General features: G+C 38.5%; 1 protein-coding gene across 4 annotated transcripts in view; it reads right to left on the bottom strand.

The window, feature by feature from the left end:
* LOC134841170 (calcium-dependent secretion activator 1-like) overlaps window positions 1–9,052 on the bottom strand; it is a 570,701-nt gene that overhangs the window by 480,537 nt on the left and 81,112 nt on the right. The window lies entirely within an intron of this gene.

The raw sequence follows: 9,052 nt of genomic DNA, 5'->3' as shown, positions 1-9,052 counted from the left end.
ATTTTTCTCGACGATCAATAATTGTCGATGATAAACCAAACTAAAGGATATCTGCTTGAAAAATTGTAAAATTCAGTGATTGAGTTTCGATTGCAACTTTGCTATTTGGGAGAACGATGAAAAATTAAACTCGAAAGAAACTGAAGGTTTTGTAGTACTAAAATTTTCAAATTAGTCAAAATATCACAATGTTAAGAACACATAAATCAAACAAGGATAGCCAGTTACTGTGCAAGTAGCACAGAATGTTCCGACCATAGTCTTTATAAAACTACGGTATAGAAAGTTTTTTTTTCAAAATTAGGGTAACTTTTTGTGTTTGGTGTGATAAAAGGATCTGACGTAAAATATAATTAAGGCACATCAGACAGTCATAGTATTATAGGCAAATTGTACAAAAGTTTTTTTCAATTTTTTTCAAACGTTTTTTCGAAATTTTTTTTAAAATTTTTTGCAGACAATTTTTGAAAATCAAAAGTTTCAAACCGGTTTTTCTCGACACTGGTAGCTGGAATTGGCGGTTGAATTTTGACAAGTGCGTTAGGTCTGGGTTGCCTTCTCAGAGTAATACCGGATAAGATACACCTGTTCCTCACGCTATCTTATTTTCGGCCAGATAAATTCTTGCAACTTCTTAGTGGAATGCCAACAATCTTAATCTTACTCTTATTTTTCATAGTCTCAATAGATCTACAATATACCCCTATAATGACATTACTGCGATGTTAGAGCAGAGAAAAAAGCATCTGATTTCAATTTGTATTATAATTTCTCTGGCTGAAACTATGAATAGTTTCAACTTTACAATTTATCGCAAGTTTCAGTAATGGATCATGATTGGTTACTTATAAATAGTTTACAGAGACACATCAAGGTATATAATAAAAACTTGTTCCGAAATTGTTCCACCAATACGGTGTGTAGGAAATTTTAAATCAAATCTTTTCTTGTGAGGGATGGATGAAGTGTCTCCTAAATTCTTTGAGGAGTGTGTAAATTGATTGTGCCAGCTCAGTACATGGGATGAGTTTGAGAGGTTGTTGTGAATCTGGGAAATTCGCACTGAAGTTTCAGATTTGAGTTAATGAAATGTCGATTTCGTAATTGGAGCGAGACTACTTGCATTCTACACTATTCGTTCGTTTGATCAAGTAACGAGACAAACGGTTGATTTCTCTGAGTGTAGCGCCTAATGACAAGAATACGTATCTTTCGAGTCTTTATATCGAGTTGGCCATTGTTCGTTTTCAAAGGATACCTTTGCTGTACTGTCAGCTCCAAACTTTATATGGTATGAGGGTTGTATATGCGGGAAGCAAAACCAATATATTTGCCATTTCATAACCGGAATGTCGCCAAATTGTCATGTTCCTTTTGCAGCTCAATTTTTTGCTCTTTCAAATCATTTTTTGTTTAAATGCACTTTAGTGATTCAATTTTACTAATGGGCTTATTAGTTATTTTCGCAAGAAACCTTCCATTTAGTTCAGATATTTTAAAGAGTTGCTAACCCTAGAGCTCCTTTTACGAAAAATTAAATGATTCAGTTCTAAGCACAAGCTCAAGATGTCCTTCAAACGGCTGCTGGGTTAGGCCAGTTGGGGTATACTTAGGAGCAGGGGCGGATCTAGGATTTTCTCGAGGGGGGTGCGAGTTTTCAAAAAATGTCCGAAAATTTTGTCGACCTTTTTTTTAGATCGACCGAATGGATATTTCGAGCTCTCCCTAAGCACAATTAAGCCCCTGTATTGGCCAAATTTTCTGCGCCGCAGGCAAAATTTTGAAAAAAGTCCAAAAAAAGGCGTTTTTGGGCACTTTTTGGAAAATTTGACCAAAAAAATGCGTTTTTTCAGCGCGCGTTCCCCCCTCAAAATTAGTACATATTGGCGCCAAAGGCGCCTTTAGAAAAATTTAAAGGTCGGTCGGCCAAAAATGAATTTCTTAAAAAGAATCAAAGGGGGGACCCTTTGGGTCGGCAGGGGGTCGAATCCCTGAGGGGGGGGGGGGTCTGCCCCCCCCCTAAATCCGCACATGCTTAGGAGTGTCTCTTTGAGTAGAGTCTTTTCTTGTTTTTATCCTGTCTTTTTTGTGTGTCAGGTGTTTTGCCGAGTGTTTCTCTGTCCATTTCTTAAAACAATTTGCCTTCAATTTGTGTTGACTTGGAGTTAACTAAGTTTTCATGTGGTCTTAACAGAAAAATTATTTGTGTTTCATAAGGTTGTTTTATCTTGTTTAATCTGGTTTGAGTATAGTTCGACTTTTTTCCTCAAGTTAATAGTGCGGTGTCTTAGGTTAGTTGCGGTGGTTACCTAGGTCTAAATCCTAATTCAAATTGAGCTAAACGAAAGTTGGAAAAAGTGAAAGCTATTTAAAATTGTTATTAGTTAGTTTGTGAAATTTGAAGTTCATTAAATGACAGCAATTATCGTTTGGAGTTTGTTCAAAACTTAGACAGGTTGTGCTGAAGTGGGCGATTTGGAGAAATTTTACAAAATTTAGGCACTTAAAAAGTTTATTTTTATCTTTACTTTACTACTCACTTATCAATATATTACATTGTACGACGATTTGACTTCGTTTAATCAATTACTTTAGTGTTCAGTTACAAATTTTATTGTTCATATAGAGTTTACTGCAATGGGTTACAACATTTTATTGGAAAGATTGATAAAAATAATTATAGTAATTGTTTGATTTTCATGATTTTTGTGGGAAAAAGAAAATCTGTGGCGTGTGAGTGCAATAAAAGGTTTACTACTGATTACGCGTAGAAGTGGCCGAAGAAGATCAAGTGCCGTAATGGTCTTGAGCTCTTCTGGAATAACTGTAAATTGTGGTGAGTTTTTGAATTAAGTTAAAAAATTTATGGTCGAAGTTCATGCCGTGGAGTTTTTCTAATAGTGGGACAACTACAGGTTGAATGTATTTATGTGGGATGAATGGACAGGAGTCTTCAAAAGGAAGCAGGGAGCAAAATATATACATTTGTGGTACTTGGCACCTCGCACTAGGCACTTCGCACAAACAAAAATTCTTTGAGGAGTGTTTAAATTGATTGTGCCAGCTCAGTACATGGGATGAGTAGGAGAGGTTGTTGTGAATCCGGGAAATTCGCACTGAAGTTGCAGATTTGGGTTAATGAAAAGTCGATTTCGTAATTAGAGCGAGACTACTTGCATTCTACACTATTCGTTCGTTTGATCGAGTAACGAGACAAACGGTTGATTTCTCTGAGTGTAGCGCCTAATGACAAGAATACGTATTTTTCGAGTCTTTATATCGAGTTGGCCATTGTTCGTTTTCAAAGGATATCTTTGCTGTACTGTCAGCTCCAAACTTTATATCGTATGAGCGTTGTATATGCGGGAAGCAAAACCAATATATTTGCCATTTCATAACCGGAATGTTGCCAAATTGTCATGTTCATTTTGCAGCTCAATTTTTTGCTCTTTCAAATCATTTTTTGCTTAACTGCACTTTAGTGATTCAATTTTAGTAATGGGCTTATTAGTTATTTTCGCAAAAAACCTTCCATTTAGTTCAGATATTTTAAAGAGATGCTAACCCTAGAGCTTCTCTTACGAAAAATTAAATGATTCAGTTCTAAGCACAAGCTCAAGATGGCCTTCAAACGGCTGGTGGGTTAGGCCAGTTGGGGTATACTTAGGAGCAGGGGCGGATCTAAGATTTTCTCGAGGGGGGGGGGGGCGAATTTTCAAAAAATGTCCGAAAATTTTGTCGACCTTTTTTTTAGATCGACCGAATGGATATTTCGAGCTCTCCCTAAGCACAATTTAGCCCCTGTATTGGCCAAAACTTCTGCGCCGCAGGCAAAATTTTGAAAAAAGTCCAAAAAAGGCGATTATTTTTATCTTTACTTTACTACTCACTTATCAATTTATTACATTGTACGACGATTTGACTACGCGTTTAATCAATTACTTTAGTGTTCAGTTACAAATTTTATTGTTCATATAGAGTTTACTGCAATGGGTTACCACATTTTATTGAAAAGATTGATAAAAATAATTCTAAAAATTGTTTGATTTTCTTGATTTTTGTGGAAAAAGAAAATCTGTGGCGTGTGAGTGCAATAAAAGGTTTACTACTGATTACGCGTAGAAGTGGCCGAAGAAGATCAAGTGCCGAAAAGGTCTTGAGCTCTTCTGGAACAACTGTAAATTGTGGTGAATTTTTGAATTAAGTTAAAGAATTTATGGTCGAAGTTCATGCCGTGGAGTTTTTCTAATAGTGGTACAACTACAGGTTGAAAGTATTTATGTGGGATGAATGGACAGGTGTCTTCAAAAGGAAGCAGGGAGCAAAATATACACATTTGTGGTACTCGGCACCTCGCACTCGGCACTTCGCACGAACATAATTTTTATGGTGTAAAGAGTGGTGTTACAAGTCTACTTATGAAGATCAAGTAAATTTGCCATGCCCTTATTTGTCCGCATGTCAATTTCATGCAAAAGCGAACTTTTAAGACATAACTTTTGTCCGCATGTCAGTTTTTCAAGCAATGAACTTTTAAATGTTTCAAGTTAGTTCACAGGGCGAGTTGGTCCGCAAAAAGTTCGAGCTTTTCTAAGCAAGCTGTTCAAAAGGTTAGTTTATGAATTGTTTCAAATTATTTTATGAAGCAAATTATTTTGCAAAAAATGGAAGTTTTCCTAAGCAACCTGTTTAAGCAATGACTTTTTGAAGTATTTCAAGTTGTTTCATGAAGCGAATCAAATCGCAAAAGATATCTAGGATCAAAAATAGGATCAAAAACATCAAAGAGATTAGAGCAATCAAAAATCGAAAAATTTCAATTTTTATTCCCGCCGCCCTCACCTCGCACGATCATAAATTTTATGGTGTAACGAGAGTTTTACAAGGCTACTTATGAAAATCAAGCAAGTTTGCCAGGCCCTTGTTTGTCCGCATGTCATGCAAAAGCGAAGTGGAAGTTCGCAAAACTTGCGATAGAACACAAACATCGCTTTTCAAATTAGCAGGCAAAAACTAAGACGGAAGAAATCAAGTCGATAAATTCATTTTCGAAAAGTCGAAAGAAAACAACATCTACAAAAATTCCATAATATTGCTTACAAGATCTTCAGTCTGAGGAACCTATGTCAATGAACGTAGAAACTACCCTGATTTAAGCATTCAAAATCGAGTACTGAGCGGCAACTAAGCCGGCCATAATTGGGTAGACGCCAGTTGAGGTAAACACGAATTGATGTCATAGAAAAACTTCAGCAATGAAATTTTGCAGGTCGAGGTTTTAGCCTGTATTCTTTGGAGCTTAAAAGATACATTTAACATCGTGCCAAATTATAAAGTTTTTCTCTATCATACATTTTGGGGAATTGCTTAAAAGATATTGAACAGTCTTTTGCCGGTTATTTGCATTCAAATTAAAGCTTAAACCTGGAACTGCTTTAAAAGTGTCGTCGAGGCGTTTTTGTAGAGTTAATGGTTATGTATTTATGGAGTGATGGAGAGAACTCGCAGCAATGATAAACACCATTGAGAGTGATAAGCGATACGATTGTTTTAATGGCAATCAATTTAAGGAGTCTGTTGATGTAAAGTCGTCACATAGAAATGAAAAAAAAAATTATCACGATAAGAACTTTAAGAACCCTTAGCTGAGGGTTTTGTAAGGTTTTGCTAAGGCTTCGATTCAGTACTATTTAAGTTAACGCGTACGGTTTAACGGTTAAACTCAACGACGTTACGGCGAAACGGTAGTAGTAACGGTCGCGGCGGTATGCGGCCGAAAACGGGGCGAGCCGAGCAAATTTTTTAAAGTTTATCCAGCCACTGGAGGAAACCGAGGTAGGGATTCACTCAAAAAACTTGCTCGACACGATTGACGGTTTAAACGTTTGAACGGGCGAGACGAAAACGGTGTTTTCCGATTTTGCTCTAAATTCGGGCAAAAAAAAAAAAATTTTTTTTTGTCAGTGAAAGTTTTGGGAAAAGTTGGAATAAATTTTTTTTTTCGAGAATTGTTTTTTTTTTTGAAAATTTTTATTTATTTTTTTGCAAAAATTTTTTGGAAAATTTTCTGATTTTTTTTTCACAAAATTTTTTGGGTTCGAGATTATCCTGGGGTAATAGGGTACTGGGTATGAACTAGGATTAGGTATCTAGTACGGTCTAAATTGGTTTGCAATGAACAACATCGTATGTAATTTTATAGCACTGATAATCAAAAAAGTAGTTTTTTTTTGGTTAAAAAACTAGCACAAATTAGAGTCTAAAAGTTAGTTGAAAGCACAGGTTCGATCTTACAAGTTTTTTGCAGGTTGTTCACCTGGCCTGAGTCCAAAAGTACACGAAGATTCCACAGAAAAACCACTTTCCGCCTTGTGTGATGTCGGCCTTCTGGCTTGTCGGCTTTGTTTTGACTTGTGGTGCTTTCCCCGTTTTTGACTTGAGGTCACACGAAATTGTGGAGGGCTCCTTGATTTGGAGAATGAGGTCGCTCAAAATTGTGCAGGGGTCGTTCCTTGCTTCAATTTGAGGTAGCACAAAATTGTGCAGGGGTCGTTCTTTGCTTCAATTTGAGGTCGCACAAAATTGTGCAGGGGTCGTTCCTTGCTTCAATTTGAGGTCGCCTAAAATTGTGTTCGAGCTGGGCCTTCTTTCAAAAATTCAATAATTGAGGTCACACAAAAGTGTGCAGGGCTCCTTGCTTTGCAGATGGAGGTCTCACAAACTTGTGCAGGGGTCGTTCCTTGATTCAATTCGAGCTCGCATTAAATTGTGTTCGGGTCGGTCCTCAGTTGTGTGTTCCCGAGTCGCGGCACCAAAATATTCTGGCCTTTTTTATAACTTATAAAAACAGGAAACAGAATCGGTTTAATTCAAGAGAATCAATAAACGGCGAATTTTAGTAATTTTTTATTGCACGGAATTAGCAACAACATTACACGTATCAAGTTAAAAAGTGGGCTTGTTCATGCCCTGATTTGTGTGATTTATGTGTTTTTTCACAATGAGTTCATACTTAATTCACGCAGTTTAATTAACAGAAACTCAATTGCAAACAAATTTTGAACCGATTAAAATATTAGCATTTTATGTTCTGTCAGGTTCGGCTCAAATAGGATTCTCAAATGAAACGACTTAGGTGAGAATCGAACCCACGCCGAACTCCCCGGAACGCACTATGTATACGCTGAGCTATATAGCTGATATTGATAAGCAATTATACTGGCTTTATACTATACTTTCATACTTTAATGCTATGTAGCATTAACATCCTCCACGCCCAAAGGAGCGAGAACTGGAACGAGCTTAACGAGCGGACGAGTGTAGTTTCCGGAAACGGTCCTTAGGTTTGCGGAACGGGCGGTGTTGTCTTTGCCGTAGTTTAACGACGTTATGCGTGCTAGTGGGTAGTGGCCCCTAGGGCTAGTGGATTCAACTAACCACACCATATCTCCCGTTTTCAAAGAGTATTCGGGAGGAGCATGCCACTTAACTCTTTTATTGAGTGTAGGGACGTACTCACTTAACCATCGCTGCCAAATTGCGTTTGCGTACGACTGCGCACGGGCATAGCGCTTAGAGTGAGAATAGTTTTCACTCGACCTTAGAGACGGAAACGTTAGACTGTGCTGACCTAAGAGGAAATGATTCGGCGTCAAAGCCTCAAGATTATCGGGGTCGTCAGAAACGGGAGTGAGTGGACGGGCGTTTAGTGAACCTTCAACTAGGCACATGGTTGTGTTCAAAATCTCGTCAGTCAACTTTCTTGACCCTAAGATTGCATAAAACACACGCTTACAACTGCGCACTTGATGTGGTGCACTCGGCGGATTATACTTCCACTTAATGCCTTTGTGTACGAGCGACAATGGAGCTTCTGTGTTCCAATTTTTGATGCACAGAAGAAGCTCTTTTTCGGCTCCTACAAAGTTTGTTCCGTTGTCCGACCAAATTATTGAGGGTGTTCCTCGCCTAGAAATAAAGCGCTCGATAGCCATCACACATGAACTTGTGTCCATGGATGGAACCAACTCAATGTGAATTGCGCGAGTCGTTAAGCAAGTAAATAGAAAACCCCAGCGTTTCTCGGAAGATCGACGAATGGTTACATGAAATGGTCCAAAATAATCGACGCCGCAGTTCGAGAACGGTGGCTGGCGGTAACCTAGACGCTCCACGGGAAGGTCAGATATCATTGGAGTAACGGTTTTCGCTTTTCGCTTTCTACAGCACACGCAATGTGTTTCAATAGCTCTTAGTGCAGATCTTAAGCGTAGTACAACAAATTGCTGATGAATGACGGAACGAAGGTAGTCGACTGATTGATGTTCGTGCTTAATGTGATAAAACGGAGAAGCAATCGGATTAGGCGATGGCGGCTATCCAAAATTATTGGATGGCGAGTTTCGAATGCAGTTGCAGAGAGACGTTGGATACGGCCGGTAGATCTAATTAAACCGTTCGGCCCGATAAAAGGCGAATACGATGATATACGGCTCGACGTTTTCACATATTTTCCAGCTGCTAATTGTTTACTTTCAGCTGGGAATGACTCTAACTGCGAAAGTTGCAAAAGTTTTTCCTCTGAAAGAACAAGTTTTGCTAGATCAATTATGGCCTTATCTGGGGATCTGAAATGTCTATGCTTAGGTGAGAGTCTCAACATATATGCGACCAGTCGCTTTATCTTGGAGAACGAGCTATACTCTTCCCAAGGGAAGGCAAAGTCAGTCGAAACTGCAGTGCACGGAAAATTGGAAGAGACCTCTAAACCCTCGTTTAGATCGTAGACCGGACCATCCAGGCGAATTTTGTCAGTAACTTCCCTATTTGGATTGAAAGGCCAATCAGAAGTTTTCAAAAAGGAAGGGCCGTTTACCCAACTGCTTTGCTTGAGGGAGTCAGCAGTAACACCTCTAGTTCCGGTGTCAGCGGGGTTGTCTCCACTCAAAACATGGAACCATTGGTCAATTGATGTTGACTCCAGAATCTCGGCTACTCGATTGGCTACAAACACGGGCTATTTGCTTGTCGAGTTCAACCACTGAAAGACTGT

The sequence above is a fragment of the Symsagittifera roscoffensis genome, chromosome 3, assembly GCF_963678635.1.
Source record: "Symsagittifera roscoffensis chromosome 3, txSymRosc1.1, whole genome shotgun sequence".
In the NCBI taxonomy this organism is placed as follows: domain Eukaryota; kingdom Metazoa; phylum Xenacoelomorpha; order Acoela; family Convolutidae; genus Symsagittifera; species Symsagittifera roscoffensis.
Note: the sequence above shows the minus strand (reverse complement) of the source record. Positions and strands in the feature narration are given on the sequence as shown.